This window comes from Oryctolagus cuniculus, unplaced genomic scaffold (assembly GCF_964237555.1).
Source record: "Oryctolagus cuniculus unplaced genomic scaffold, mOryCun1.1 SCAFFOLD_69, whole genome shotgun sequence".
Classification (NCBI taxonomy): domain Eukaryota; kingdom Metazoa; phylum Chordata; class Mammalia; order Lagomorpha; family Leporidae; genus Oryctolagus; species Oryctolagus cuniculus.
The window spans coordinates 191,216-207,337 of NW_027208355.1; the positions used below are offsets into that span (position 1 = coordinate 191,216).

General features: G+C 46.9%; 1 long non-coding RNA gene across 4 annotated transcripts in view; it reads left to right on the forward strand.

Moving 5' to 3' along the window:
• The first annotated feature begins 3,386 nt into the window (after window positions 1–3,386).
• The window catches only part of LOC103346015 (uncharacterized), a 43,362-nt gene continuing 30,626 nt past the window's right edge, over window positions 3,387–16,122 (forward strand). Inside the window, exons 1-5 of one of the 4 annotated variants that reach the window (XR_011386107.1) lie at window positions 3,409–3,985; window positions 5,231–5,630; window positions 6,175–6,242; window positions 6,837–7,001; window positions 9,918–10,088. This is a non-coding gene — a long non-coding RNA (uncharacterized lncRNA). Of the gene's footprint in view, window positions 3,986–5,230; window positions 5,631–6,141; window positions 6,243–6,836; window positions 7,002–9,917; window positions 10,089–16,122 lie in introns of all 4 variants that reach the window. The other 3 variants (XR_011386104.1, XR_011386106.1, XR_011386105.1) reach the window with 3 other exon arrangements.

A 16,122-nucleotide genomic window follows, 5' to 3' on the forward strand; every position in this document is an offset into this window, starting at 1 on the left:
AGAAGCACTGCCCCCTGCAGCACATTGGTCAATGGGGTTAGTGGCAGGTTCAGAAGTTGGCCATACTGATTAAGGCCAGAGGATGCAAACATGAGTCATGGGTTTGGGCACATGATGCTAACTGCAGCTTCCACAGCTGAGAAAGCCTTGAATGAGTGGTGGGGAATGGACAGAGCTGGCTCTGCCTCTGCATCTGAATGACTGAGTCCACCATCACCAGGTGTTCTGAGCACCTGTTGAGACTAAGGGAGACTTTATGGTAGGTGGAAGAAGTCTGATGGGTTGGCTCTGAGGTTAGAGCATCACTATGGAGACAGCCTTTTCTACAGTTGATGGGGTTAGTGATTGGCTTGAGAAGGAGGGCTGGTCTCCTGGCCCCATGCCTTTCCCTTAATGCTCATGTGGACTTAAATAAACTTGAGTTGGGTGCAACACCCTGGGGTGGGTGATGGTGAGAGACTTCCAGACTGGGCTCTGGCTAATGCATGCAGGATGTGGCTCCTGGCACCAGCAGTTTATGCAGCCTCAGGTGTTGACCAGTGTGCTTATCCTGGGTGCATGATCTGAATGAGGTTCTGGCAGAGGGGAAGCAGAGCAAAGTGTTTGCTAGACAGACAATATGAATTGGTTGAGGAGGTCGACTTCTTACTAGAAACAGAGAAAAGGAAAAGATGTTTGCCAGCCTAGGAACTAGCAAGGAGATAGTTGATAGTATGATCCCTTTGCCCTTCCTCAGGAAACACACAAGGTTAACAGTTGACCTCTGTAAATCTGAAGTGGTGGTACTGCTGTGGGGTATATTTTTATTCCAGGCCATTGTCATTCACAAAGAGAGGAATTCTTAGTGCTGACAAAAAGTAAATTTTATTAGGATAGAAATTGAACACACATAGGGGTTTGGCATTGTGACATAGCAGATGATGCCTGAGGTGCCAGCATCCCATATGGGCCATGGTTCATGTCACAGCTGCTCCACTTCCTATCCAGTTTCTAAATTTTGCTGTTTAGTATCTCTTACTTCAATTTCTAGGGAAATCAAGTGGCTGGTGGTTCTTTCAACATATCACACAAAAGAATGTTCAGTTAATGTTTGTTTAATAAATGAGTTACATAGCTAGGGTGACCATTCAACCTGCTTTGCTCTTGACAGTCCCTGTTCACACATTCTATCACATTGTACTTATTAGTATGCCCCCTTTTAATTATCAAACTAGTTTTAGAAAATAAATTTTATATTCACTTAATTTTGAGAGTTAAAAAATAGATTTATAACTTTCCTTGTGTCCTCTACTAGTGAGAGGGACCCCAACACCTTCAGGGAAAAAGGACCAGATTAACCCCATCATAAGATCAGATCACCATCTCTTGTCTGCACGAATACTCACAGGCTGTTAAAATATGATATTGTGCTCAGCCCTGAGGGGCCCAGCCCATTTCACTTGGCCTAACCAGCAATGTCCTGAATAAAATAGGGAAGTTCTTTCAGCAACTCTGATAATAGGTCTCCTGCCCACCAACAACAGCCATCACAGTGGGGACCCATAAGCCTCAGTCCCATCTTACTGTGGAAACCAACCAATATGAGAATTATAAATACCTCCTGCCTTTGAGTTCCCCTCAGCTTGGTCCTTTTCCATCAGCCTCTGCCACTAGTGGCAGCTTTTTGTACTGTCTAATAAAGCTCTTCTCTTCTCACCATTGTATCCAGCCTCATTGTTCTTCGACTCTTAGAGACCAATCCAGATCTGATTCACAAAATTCTCACAACCATAGATTGTGAACTCTTGAGGGTCAAGAATCGGGTTTGTTCAGTTCTTATATCCGTGTTCATTTCTTAACTAAGAAACAGATTCTCAGGTGTTGAGCTTATAATGTCAAATAAAGCAAACATGATTCTTTCCCTAATGAAGCTAAAATATTTCAGGAAAAAATCTAACCTAAGAATATTGCCTAATAACAGAAAATATTAGTGTGAAGTGAATGTATAAAGATTTAAACATTGTTAATCAAGCAACTCTTATGCCATGAACTATAAGAGACAGAAGAAGTCATAAATGTAGAACTCCATTACACCCAGTAAATTTTCTAATTAAAAACCTAAAATAAAAATGGCACATATATATCCGAGAATGCATAATATTTAGCAACTACATTGATATTAAACATAAGATAAAATGACAATGGTACAATACCACAATGAGATTTTGAGTCTTATTCCTTATTTAGAGAACTTGTAATCTATGTGTGCATTCTCACTTTTTTTTCCAGATGAGAAATCTCAGATGTTAGAAAATGAGCCACAAAAGAATAATTTTTTGAAAAATAGTATTGATTTTCATTTAGCCTTTCTCCTAGACTTATTAACAAATCCTCATAAGCAAATAACAAAACCCTTTCCACCACAGTTTCCTCTTTGTAAACTAGAGATGAAATCTTTTCCTGAATTAATCTAAAGATGAAATGAGATGATGTATAGAATTTTGCCCCTCAGGAACGTTAGCTTTCTATTCAATTCCTTTGTTTATCTTTCTATACTTGGTGAATGGAAGAATGATGTAAAATGATTTGAAAAGAACTGCAAACACCAATGAGACACCAATAAAAATTTTCATGTGCTTAATGCTAAGCTATGCCCTCCGAAGCCCTCTATTATACTGTGTTCATAGTCAGTTATTTATTTATTTATTTAAATATTTTATTTATGTACTTGAGAGGCAGAGTTACAGAGAGAGAGAGAGAGAGAGAGAGAGAGAGAGAGAGAGAGAGAGACCTTCCATCTGCCAGTTCATTCCCCAAATGGCTGGAGCTTGGCTGACCTGAAGCCAGGAGCCAGGAGTTTTGCTGGGGCTCTCTCGCAGGTGCAGGGGCCCAAGCACTTGGCCATCTTATATTGTTTTCCCAGGCTGTAGCAGAGAGCTGGATCAGATGAGGAGCAGCAGGGACTTGAACTGGAGGCAGATGCTTAATCCACTATGCCACCGCCTCGGTCCCACTTTCATTTATTTTTCATTCTTATAAGTAAAAACCCCAAGAGGGCTTCCAGCAGGTAACAAAGCAGCAGGTAAGATTTTTTTCTGGAAGAAGGCAGAGTTTAGGAAGCAGCCAGGATTTGGGGGTTAGTTAGCAGGAGTGGGTGTCCCTCTTATGTGTTGGTTCAAGAACGGAAGAGCACCAACTGCTCCTTGAGATTGTGTTTTCAGTGGTGGGAAGGGGAGGTGGCTTGTAAGCAAAAGCATAGAATTTTCCTTCTGTCCTCGCGCCCATCAGAGGCTTTGAAGCCCTCAGGCAGGGCCAGCAGGTTTGTTCCCTAGGCACGCCCCGGGTCAGGACTTCATTTCCCAGAATTCCTAGCTTTCCTAACGTACTCGGGCTCCGAGTGCCTGTGTGCGGGAGCGTAGGAAAGCGCGTGCGTGCGTGGGCGTGCTGGTGGAGGTGCATTCTTCAGAGCCCGGGCTGGGAGGCAGCGCGGCTCTCTCCCCCGCAGTTACCGGCGTCTTGCGCGGCACCTGCAATCCAAGGCAGGTTGCAAGCGCAGACCCGGCCTGCCCCACCCTCATCCCCCAGGCTTCGGCTGCTGCCGCCTCTGCCGCCACTGGTCCCCCGGACCACGGACTTTTTCTGCCCCGCACTCTCCGCCTGGCCCTCGGCGTGTCCTGAAGGGAGCGGCCCAGCCCCCAGGGAATTTCCACTGCAAGTAGAGAGACCCCGAAGGGGCGTGGGTGCCTGTGTCTGGGAACGGTGTGGATACGAGGGTGGCTGGCGGCTTGGGGATCAGCTCACTTTTTGGGCGCGCTTTCTAGTGATCCGGGTGCATCCGCCCCCAAGGCTGTCAGCGTTTCCCATCGCCGCCTTCCAGTGAGCACCCGGCCCTGAGCGCTGCCTCACTCAAACTTTCCTTAATGCGTTTTATTTGGGGAGTACCAGGCGGAAAATGTCACATGGGAACTGGAGGGGCAGGCAGGCGAGTGGACAGCGAAGGAGAAAGGTGAGTGGGGTCCCGTCCATCATGTTTTAGTAAGCCCGATCCCACTTTGGGCTGGTCAGGTGCATCCCTTCTGGCCAAACTGCATGGTGTAACCCGCAGCGTCCCCGGACGGGGCTGGGTGTGTAGCCAAAGACGGCGCCTGAGGCAGAGTTGGCGTGAAAAGAGAGGACTTTGGAAAAATTCCACCCCTCTGGGGGGAAAAATGTAGGAGAACGATTTAGAATAGACCCAAGGGAGGAAGAGGGGCGATATGGCACTTGAGTTAAGGATATGGGAAATAATAACCAACTACTGATGCTTCTGCACAGAGAGGTGAGGGGAACCAGTAATGGACCCCTCACTGCGTTGATGGATACTGGCGAGGCAGCCAATCCAAATACATGCCTATAGCATGTAGGAGGTGAGGGGCCAGTATGTCACAGATAAGGGCAGACAGAGAAAGAATAAGGATTCCCAGAGCTGGGTCTCCTCCCCTTTATGGGGGCTCTTTTTTTTTTCTTGAAGATTTACTTATTTATTCGAACTCAGAGTTACACAGAGAGAGGAGATGCAGAGAGAGAGAGAGAGAGGTCTTCCATCTGATGGGTCACTCCCCAATTGGCCACAATGGCTGGAGCTGGGCGGATCCGAAGCCAGGAGCCAGGAGCTTCTTCAGTCTCCCTCGTGGGTGCAGGGGTCCAAGGACTTGGGCCATCTTCTACTGCTTTCCCAGGCCATGGCAGAGAGCTGGATCGGAAGTAGAGCAGCCAGGTCTCGAACCAGCGCCCACAGCGGATGCTGGCACTTCAGGCCAGGGTGTTAACCCATTGCACCACAGCGCCAGCCCCACATGGGCTCTAATTACAAATAAAATTGCTTTCACTCTTGTACTCTCTCCCAAACTTGTCTGTTTCTATACTGAGCAATAAGTCCTGGGACCATGGAAAGCAGCACCCCCCCCCCCCCACCCATGGCCCTCAGTAGAGAGAGGCCTGAGGTGGCAGGCAGGAGGGGGAAGGAGGATCAGATGAGGATCTACCCCGCCCTCCCCACACACCAATGGCACATGGGGAACACTGGATAGCTCTTGTGGCAGCAGCACGCAGGGTGTGCAGTGGCTTTGCAAATTATTCCCTCCTCTGTGTTTAGTTCACAGAGACTTTTTGCAATCTGGAGTTGTTCTGAGGCTGGGGTAAGGTAGCTGATGATTTATTTGGCTGCTTTTCAATTTCTCTCATCACCCCTTCTTTCTTTTCCTTTTAGCAGAGTTGTCAACTGTTACTACTTGCTCCTGATCCCTTTGCAAAGAAGGGAGAAGTGAAGTGAATGCAAGTGTACTGCTTAGGACAATAATTGGAATAATTTTCACCTGGATTTGCATGAAGTGCTGAACTACAAAATCATACAGGCAGAAAACTAACACTTTGCCTTTGCTGGTTCTAACTGCTCCACCCAACTGGTTATCTTAATTAAGAGGGCCAGTTCTTTTCATATTATTTTAGTTCTATATTTAAGCTCATGACATAGTTGACACTGGAGCATGTGAACTTCATTTTTGCAGAATGATTGTGATCTGTAGAAGCCTCTACACAAGTTCTTACTGAGAGTGAGGGTGAGAAAGAAAAGGGGAAAAAAAGGTGATCCCTCCACCCCAGATGCTCATTCAGTGAGTAAAAGATGTGGCCAAAAAATATTGCTGGCTTTGAGTATGGTGAAGTTAACACACGAATAACCAGGTTTTATTGATTCACGTGTTCTTTTAGGGTGCCTGGTGCTGTCACCAGGTTACTCATTTACCATAGTGAGGTCATCTAGGAAGTAAAAATAGAAAGTGAATCTTAGGTAGTAGCGGGTGATAGGGTGGCAGTGTTCCTCCTCTCAACCCCAGTATGTTAATTTTTATCCTCTGCTCTGGCATGCCTCCTATCATAGTGCTTGTAGTAGACAAGTAGTTACAGATTTCTTCTGTTAAGAGCTGCTTCACACCCCGAAGACAGCTATTAGCCCATTTTCTGAGCAACCATGTAGTGTGACCATTTATCTGACTGGGAAACAGCCAAAAAACAGTATTCCCATACTTGATAGGCTAACTGGCTGTCTTTCCCTGTACTGCTATAAGTTTGCAGGCAAGTTACTTAAAAATTGGAAGAGAGAATTTTTTTTTTTTCTTTTTTTAGAAATATGATACACATGATCTGGTAATATTACAGGATGGGAGAAGGAAGTCCTTCCTTTGAACTGCATTAAGCCAAGAGGATTCATCTACAGTTTAACTGAGGTACTAAGTTTTCTGTGGGGGAATAACTAAAATACTTACTTCATTGTGTAGTTTTTTTTTTTTTTTTTTTTTTGACAGGCAGAGTTAGTGAGAGAGACAAAGAGAAAGGTCTTCCTTTGCCGTTGGTTCACCCCCTAAATGGCCGCTACAGCATGCTGTGCTGATCCAAAGCCAGGAGCCAGGTGCCTTCTCTTGGTCTCCCATGTGGGTGCAGGGCCCAAGCACTTGGGCCATCCTCCACTGCACTCCCGGGCCACAGCAGAGAGCTGGACTGGAAGAGGAGCAACCGGGACAGAATCCGGCACCCCAACCAGGACTAGAACCTGGGGTACAGGCGCTGCAGGCCCATTGTGTAGTTTTTTAAAGGAGGGGGTACGGTGTTTACTGATATGACTGTCCATGTGAAGAGTATACTTTGTAGCAGATGGTGATTGTTTTTTATACTTTGAGGTTCATTAAGTTTTTATTGAATGTATATTTTTAAGTTATTGAGCCTAGTATTTATCTTATGTTATCCTGGCTTGTGATAAATAACATTTCTCCTGTCACTCAATATACTTTTTTTGGTAAAGATGTGTTTTACTTATTTGAAAGGTAGAGTAATGGAGAGGAAGATCATCGGTCTGCTGGTTTGTTCCTCAAATAGTCACAATTGCTGGGGCTAGACCAGGCCAAAGGCAGGAGCCCAGAACATCATCCAGCTTTCCCAAATGGGTTGCAGGGACACAACTACTTGGTCATTTTCTGCTGCTTTCCCAGGTAAATTATCAATGAGCTTGGTTGGAAGTAGTATAACCAGGTCTCAAACTGGTGCTAATATGTGTTGCTGGCATTGCAGGCAGCAACTTAATCTGCTGTACTACAATGTCAGTCCCTCAATAGACATTTTGAAACTGAATCAGTGGCTATGAAAGTGTACAATCTAAATTTACACGCGAGATGGAAACAAGCTTATTTGTTTTAAAGATTTATTTATTTGAAAATCAGAGTTATACAGAGGGAGAAGGAGAGGCAGAGAGAGAGAGAGAGAGAGAGAGAGAGCGAGAGAGGTCTTCCATCTGCTGGTTCACTCCCCAGTTGGTCGCAACAGCTAGAGCTGCACTGATCTGAAGCCAGGAGCCTGGAGCTTCTTTGGTCTCCCATGTGGGTACAGGTGCCCAAGGACTTGGGCCATCTTCTACTGCTTTCCCAGGCCATAGCAGAGAGCTGGATCAGAAGTGGAGCAGCTGGGACTTGAACCAGCGCCCGTATGGGATGCTGGTACTGCTGGTAGCAGCTTTACCTTCTATGCCACAGCGCCGGCCCCAAGAGGCTTATTTCTAATTCCAATTGGTTCCAGGGACCTTTACTGGATATTCATGCTAGGACAATATGCAGAGCAAAAGAAGTCAGAGATTTTATTGAATTTTGTTCTAAATAAATGATGGGGAATATATAGCCTATGTGCCATATAAGGTACATGAAATCAATTTGGTCTGGCCCTACCAAAGCAATCAGAGGCAAGACTCAATATTCAATAAGTCCAGATCAAGTGGTCTTTTAAGTTGACCATTTTTTATGGTTGATGAGTGATGTTTTAAATATTCAAATGGCCCTTGACAAAAATAATGGTACCCACCTCTGCAAAATATTACTAGCAAACTGAAGGCAGATTACAGATCTTTGTAAGAGTGAGTGAGTTAGTAACTGCAAGTACCAATCATCTGGAAGACAGGCATTTCCAGAGAACACATGCTGAAGACACCCATTATGTCTTTCAATGTCAGATATTCCAGGAATTTTGTTGAAAAGTCTTTATTCCTCCTCAGAATAGAGAAACGGGAATCCTGTGTGTTGAGAGAGGTCTATGCATCAAAACTAATGTTACCGCTATTGGGTCACATAGAACTTGTTTCTGAAAATGGTTTCAGATGGCATATGCAGATGAATGTTTATGTCTGTGCCAGTGTGTGTGGTATCCATGAGTACAATTTGTGCCGACTCACACACACACATGCTCCCTGTCTGGATGTTCATGATGTGGGGCCTTGTTGGGGGAGATGAGAGGATGCATATGTGGGAGCATTTCACAGCTGCTCTCTGAATATCAGGCCTGCCACGAGTGGTACTTCTTTGAAAAATAAAGACCCCTCACCCCCTACCTATTCTTGGTGGCTTGGCCTTGCAAAGCCCATTTCCCAGGGAATTTGATGGTTATGTAATTTCTTTTTCTTTGCTTGGCTCAGGCACATTCCTCCTGGAGCGTGTACCATCCCAAGTCAGCCCTGTGTAGATCACAATAAATTGATTTTCCTAAGTGAGGATGGTCTTCTGCTGCTGCCCACTGGCTCCTAAAGCCTGTGCTGTTTCTTGTCTGAGCAACTGTAAGCCAGAAAGATGGCATCACAGTCACTTCAGTTCCCCTTTCTTTTCCCCCTCCCCTCCACTTTTCCCTTTGCTGTATCTGCTGCTTTGCAAAAGGGATGACTCCCCAGGAATATTCACTGCCTTGATCCAAGGTGCCACTCAGCCTGTCTCCCTCGGATGACTGCTGCTTATGTGACACTGGTCATTGAAAAAGACTGTGGTGGAGGCCAGCACTGTGGCTCAGTGGGTTGATGCCCTGGCCTGAAGCGCCGGCATCCCATGTGGGCGCCGGTTCTAGTCCCGGCTTCTCTTCTTCTGATCCAGCTCTCTGCTGCATCCTGGGAAAGCAGTAGAAGATGGCCCAAGTCCTTGGGCCCCTGCACCTACGTGGGAGACCCAGAAGAAGCTCCTGGCTTCAGATCGGTGCAGCTCCGGCCATTGCAGCTCTCTAGGGAGTGAACCAGCAAATGGAAGACCTCTTTCTCTGTCTCTACCTCTCTCTGTAACTCTGCCTGTCAAATAAATAAAATAAATCTTAAAAAAAAAAAAAAAGAAACGAAAAAGACTGTGGTGGGCTTACACTGGGTATTTTCCAGATGGACAGCTTGCCCTATCTTCCCAACCCTTAGCATCCCCAGCCCTGATGGCTTTGGCACCCGTGGCCAAGCTCAGCTCTGGTGCTTCCAGCCCTTGGCAGCAGCCATGAGCCTTTGGTGTCTCTATCTTGGTAGACAGGGTGTGTGTACTCCATTCACCAGTGACTCCTATGCCTTTCCTTCTGTATGCCATCAGCAAGGTGGGGTGCCGTGTACTTTTGGCAATTGTGGTTTCCTGCCTTTCTTGCTACACCTCTGCCTTCAGTTTGCTCTCTGAAATTTATATCGCACTGCAGTCAGTATGCTGCATCCTAGAGGCAGCGAGAGACCTCTCCATCCCTTATCTTCCACTGAGGACCAGGAGAGCCGTCAGGTAACTTTTATGCCAGCCTTTCCACTTAAGAGCAGCCATGACACGTGGGCACTTCTCAGGGGCAATGGCCAGGGAAATGACTTGGGGTCATGGCTGCTGTTTAGCTCCCTCTGTTCATTTAATGTGACGACACGGAGAAGATTCTTGCTCTCTGGCCTCATTTTTTTAAGAATTTTATTTATTTGAGAGGTAGAGTTACAGATAGAGGGAGAGACAGAGAGAAAGATCTTCCGTCCACTGGTTCGCTCCCCAAATGGCCACAGTTGGATTGATCTGAAGTCAGGAGCCAGAAGCTTCTTCTGGTCTCCCATGCAGGTACAGGGGCCTAAGTACATGAGCCATTTTCTGCTGCTTTCCTAGGCCATAGCAGAGAGCTGGATCAGCAGAGGAGAAGCCAAGGCTCAAACTGGCACCCATATACGATGTTGGCACTGCAGGTGGCAGCTTTACCCACTACACCAAAGTGCCAGCCATGCTAGCCTCATTTCTGATGAAGAATTCTCATCTGCCTCAGAGGATGGAATTACAGATGTAAGTACTTCACTTCGAACCCTCCTTTCCCTCCAGTAAGCTCTGCCTAGCTGTCATGTTCAACGTGTTGGTGGCATTTGTGTACACTGGTCATTGGAAGGGCCAACACTGTCTGTCCCAATATCTGTGGAGTGCTGACATTCACTTGTTTCATTAATGGGCATTGATAGTTCTTATAGGAAATATTTTTTTAAAGGTGGCCAAAGACACATTGGCCTCAGTGCTGCCATTCTCCCCAAGATGTGTTTGGCTCATTGTCGGGATTGTGGAGTGAAGAGCGGTACAGTCATGCACTGGAGTGAAAGTGAGTGCCACTGCATTAGCAGTGGAGGTTCCTAGGTAATTCATGGGGGAGAAGGGATAAAGAAATTCAGCACCCCTCATTTCTTTGCTCTCCTCATGTTGCCTGGTCTTTGTACTATTTTCTAGCTTTTCCATCGAATCATACCCAGTAGACTGCAGGTTTTTCTATTTTCACAACTCTGAGCCCTTGATCATATCAGGCTGATTTTTCAGAGGACAAAATTGTCATCATTCTCCATAAAACATTTTGGGTGGCCGGCACCGTGGCTCACTAGGCTAATCCTCCGCCTGTGGCGCCGGCACCCCGGGTTCTAGTCCTGGTCGGGGCACCGGATTCTGTCCTGGTTGCTCCTCTTCCAGTCCAGCTCTCTGCCACAGCACCGGTCCCTCAATTTATTTTCCTAAGAAAACTATATCTGAGCTTTGCTCTCCCCTCTTCTCAAATTTTTGTGTTCCTATTCTCTTTTTAACCACCAACATGAGAACCCCTTTTTCTCTTCTCTTTATGATGCTGAGATGAGTTATAGAGACATTGCAGCTCTCCTGGCAGCCCTGCTTCCTCAGGCTGTCTCCTTGAATTAGGCATTGGATTAACTCTGCTGTTCTAAAGGCATCTGCCTGATACAATATACCTTTTCAATAAAAGTCGTCATAAGATCAACCTACCATGCAAACCTCTCATCTTCAGTTTTGAAATATGTCGTGAGTGTCTGTGTCTTTTATGTCTGTATCTTAAGCTGGAGACTTCCTACTTAAGGCAAAAGGCTGCTGAGGGACATCACAATTGTTCTCAATACTCTGTCACTTTGGCTGTGGCTCCCCTGTCACTGTTTCCCTTTCTGTTGACTTCTGTGTGTTTTTGATCCTGCTTGTCATTGTTTTGGTTGTCATTTTTTGAGGGATATGTAAGTGATCAAGGCTAGTATAATCTGTCCTCTGGCTAAAGTTGCCCTGTGTTAGGATGTGACTGATTCTGCCCATTTATTTCTGCAGATATAGGTGGAAAGTGAAAGCCTCTCGGAGTAATATTCAACACAACACCAACTGGAGATCAAATTCCTTTCTTCTCAGCCAGCAGAACCAGCTTTTCTCTGTGTTTCTGTCTTTTTAGCCCAAAGTTATATCAGATTCCTAGAATAGCAGAAAGCTTTTTAGCCAAGTCAGAACTGATGGAATTGGATATCCAGTCTCCTCAGAGTGCCAAGAGCATAACTGTGTTCTCTCTGGTTGGTGTTGTGTGCTGGTGCCATCCCCCACGAAGATGCATCCCTCACACAGGAATACACCTGCATGGAAGAAAATCCAAGGGGTCTGCCTCTGAAAGTGTAGGGGAATTCTGACCTGGAAGTTCTTGAGATTCTGATCAGAGGAGTGGGAAAAGTTCTTTGTTTCACTTTCAGTTTGGGTGCATGTAAATTAGCATTCTTTCCTCTTCTGTTCCAAATGTCCCTTTCTTAGGGAGTGCTCTGTGTTCTGCAGCCCACACAGGCTGCCTATGATTGGAGGTAACTGGAACAACTGCAGTATCCATCTTCCCTTGTGACCAACCTTTAACCAGAAACAGAAGTGCAAAGTGAGGAGGACAGTCACCTGGGTTTGTGTTCCTTGTTCACTTTCTTTCCTCGTGTGCTGGAGCAGCCTTCACAGAGTTATAGGGGTAGTGTTGGTGCTTTTGACTTTGAATGTTTGGAAAGTAAATGGTTTTTCTGTAGGAAAGGACAGGGGAGGCACTAGACAAAATCAGTAGCAGCTTTTTGGCTCTTGTTATATGCCAACATGGATCAGAATCTTTATGGTCTGTTTCATGGAAACAACATATTTAAAGTACATTATAAAGCCTGGGTATTTCCATTAGATGCCATTCATTCCCTCTTCATGGAACCATTTGAATTAAGAGACAATTCTCACATAATTGGGTGACTGTCTTTAAGAGTGCTTCCAAAGGGGGAGAGAGCTGCAGCAACAGAGGGATCAGTGATGTGGGCTGGGAATGAGGGGCAGGGAGTTTGAGGAGGCAACAGGAGAGGTTAAAAAGTGCTCAGATGAGGGGCCAGTGCTGCTGCATAGTGGTATAAGCCACCACCTGCAGTGCTGATATCCCCTTATGGGCACCAGTTGGGGTCCTGGCTGCTCCTCTTCCAAGCCAGCTCTGTGCTAACGTGCCTTGGGAAAGCAGCAGAGTGTGGTCCAAGTGCATGGGTCCCTGCACCCACATAGGAGACCTGGAGGAAGCCTTTGGCTCCTGCCTTTGTTCTGGCCCTGCCCTGGCCATTGTGGACATTTGGGGAGTGAACCAGTGGTTGGAAAATCTCTCCCTGTTTTTCATTCTCACTTTCTATGTAACTCTGCCTTGCAAATAAATAAAATCTTTTTTTAAAGAAGTGTTCAAATCAGCAAAGTAGTAGGATACAAGTCACTTGTGCAGATTGCCAAAATTAAGTTTTCTTCATATAAATAAGATATTTTTGCAAGATACAGAGAAATGGCCTAATTATATGCAGTGGTGAACTCCTAAATAAGCAGTTAGCTTTGGAGGTTTGTCAGCAGTGTGTGCATATGTATGCATTTCCCTTGTTTAGACTGGAAGTTTTTTATTTATTTTTTTTAAAATTTTTTTGACAGGCAGAGTGGGCAGTGAGAGAGAGAGAGAGAGACAGAGAGAAAGGTCTTCCTTTGCCGTTGGTTCACCCTCCAATGGCGGCGCCGCCAGCACGCTGCAGCCGACGCACCGCGCTGATCTGATGGCAGAAGCCAGGTACTTATCCTGGTCTCCCATGGGGTACAGGGCCCAACCACTTGGGCCGTCCTCCACTGCACTCCCTGGCCACAGCAGAGAGCTGGCCTGGAAGAGGGGCAACCGGGACAGAACCCGGCACCCTGACCGGGACTAGAACCTGGTGTGCTGGTGCTGCAAGGCGGAGGATTAGCCCAGTGAGCTGCGGCACCAGCCCATAGACTGCAAGTTTTTTTATTTTTTTTTTTGACAGGCAGAGTGGACAGTGAGAGAGAGAGACAGAGAGAAAGGTCTTCCTTTGCCGTTGGTTCACCCTCCAATGGCCGCCGCGGCCGGCACGCTGCGGCCGGCGCACCGTGCTGATCCGATGGCAGGAGCCAGGAGCCAGGTGCTTTTCCTGGTCTCCCATGGGGTCCAGGGCCCAAGCACCTGGGCCATCCTCCACTGCACTCCCTGGCCACAGCAGAGAGCTAGCCTGGAAGAGGGGCAACCGGGACAGAATCTGGCACCCCGACCGGGACTAGAACCCGGTGTGCCGGCGCCGCTAGGCGGAGGATTAGCCTAGTGAGCCGCGGCGCTGGCCTAGACTGCAAGTTTTATGACTGAATTTGAGGTTATTAAAAACCAGTTTTGTAATTGAAGCACTGACTTTTTATCCTGGTACAGCCAACCCCTGCTCATACTCTACTTCCCTACGTAGATAGGCCCACATGTGCACACACTGGAAAGAGGGGCCTGCAGACCCAGGGTAATGCATATGCACCATTTACTTAAACCTGCCAACTGATAAGCTGGAGTTCTTTTTGAATCAATTTATGTTTTTCAGTAGCATGAAATATCATAATTTTTGTATTGTATCCTGTTTCCTGGTCGATCTCTCTAGTTGGCTAGTCACAGAAGGTGTTGGACTGTTTGGAAAAATAGAAGTCTCTACAGGTCTGACTTATTTCCCCTGGAAAATGGGAGAAGTGTTTTGTAAGAAGCAGTTCACGGATGAGGCATAATTCCTTAGGAAAGGGACTGTAATAATTTCCTTTCATTATCACTCCCTAAGCCGTTCCCATAGCCCCTAATATTTGTGGACCAATTATAAATAGTCCATATGTTTCTTACTTATAAAATGACTACAGATATGTTTCCTAGTGCCTTTAAAACAGACATTTCCTCAGTAAGAAAATATAGCAAAAACAGGGAAGACAGGTATTATCTGCTACCTTGAGCTAGAATCTTTGCATTTATTACCTGCCTAACACACTGGCCCCTGTTTTCTGCATCTCCCAATGATACTTTTCAGGCCACCCATTTGTTCAGATTCCTGCCCAGGTGACACAGTCCTTGGCCCAATTTCCAATCTGTCCACACAGCCTATATTAGAGTTGGCTGGAATTCACATTCACCCTAGGTCAGGGGGTCCCCAAACTGCCCGTGACTGCTCACCCCAGGGATGAACACAGGGCACAGGTCAAAGTGGCTTTGCTTGGTCCTCTTTCCTTGGCCTTCCCTACAGACAGGCAGATTCTCCAGTAGGCAGGAAAACCAGTGGCTTACAGTAGCCCCACAATTTCTGCTTTGCTCTCAGACCTTTTCAGGTCCCAAAAACCCTGAGTAGGGGGTGATATTTTGTACCCTGAGATGTCTCTAAGAGAGCAGGAGTGCGTGAGGCCCCCAAGTTCAAAGAATCAACTGAGCCCATCCAGGCCATGGGCAGCCTGGCAGACATTAGACTGATGGTGTTGGGAGATAGAAGTTACGTCACAAGTTTCTGAGGCTGTAGTGGTACAGAGGCGCTAATCTGGGCTTTGGCTGGGGAAGGTGAGGCAGTGGTGCGGTCAGCAGGTGCCACCCTGGATTGCACCTTTAGCAGAACAACACCATGAAGGGCCAGCAAATCCAGATGACGTAGGCCATCCCCCTGACCTGACTGCACAGACCTAGCTCTGATCTTGCTCAGCTATTCCATGTTCTCCCTGAGCCTCTTTTCTCCTCCCCATTTCCATGGCAGGGGCACAAGCTCCAGTGGTATGTGTGGAGGTTTTTCACTGTTTACTCCTAATGCAGTCATGGATAGTCTTTTCATGCTGCTGAATTTGTCTTGTGTGAATGAAAAAATATTTGCATGTGCAGACAGTGTGGCCAGTGTTGGACAGGAGCAGTCCCTGGTGGCTACAGTGCCTCTGGCCTACCTTGACTTGACTCTGCATGCCACTGGCCAGTGACTGGACTCTCTAGATGGCGGAGCTCCTGCAGCACTTGGCACTGTGCCCTTCTATCCTGATGCTGTGTCTTCCTTCTGCTGCTGCCCTTGTGGCAGTTGTCATATAGAAGTGATTCTGGCCTTCACTTGCTCAAGGATGCCTGCTACCCTCAGTGATCTGTGCAGAATTGTGGCTGGAAATTGAATATTTTGGGAATGGGCACGAAGAGTGCCAGGAACAGCCAGCAGAGGCAAGGACATGGAAGGGCACCATATGTTTGCCAGTCAAGGGCCCTCTCCCATCCTCTACCCCTCTGAAGCTTGCAAGTGCTTTCAGTGGCATTGGTGGCCTCACTGTCCCTCTCAGAGAGTTCTGTGCCCAGAACAAGGGGTGCAAGTGTCTGTACCTTCCATTTCCCTCATCCCTGTGCCAGAGGTTATCCTGCGGACTCAGCCCTGGGTCAATATCCAGTCTGTATTTTGAATAAAGAGTAGGGAGATAGGAGAGTTTGACCAGAGGGTGAGTTGGGGGTCAGACCACATGGCCTTGGGGTGACAGGGACCTGGGAAGGTACAGGTGGTATGTGGGGAGGGAGGAGCACATGATGTGTAAGGTTCAGGGAGGGCCTGCTGGGGGTGGCTGGTTAGGGCTTAGGAGGGGTGAGGGTGTATTCCCTAGGGGCATGAGTATGCCGCCTCCTACACCAGAGCCTTGTTTTTCCCTGGACACCTGGACACTTCCACAACTGTCTTTGGTGTCCACAGAACTTCTTGTCTCCTTTTCAAGGCTGTGAAGTGTCTGG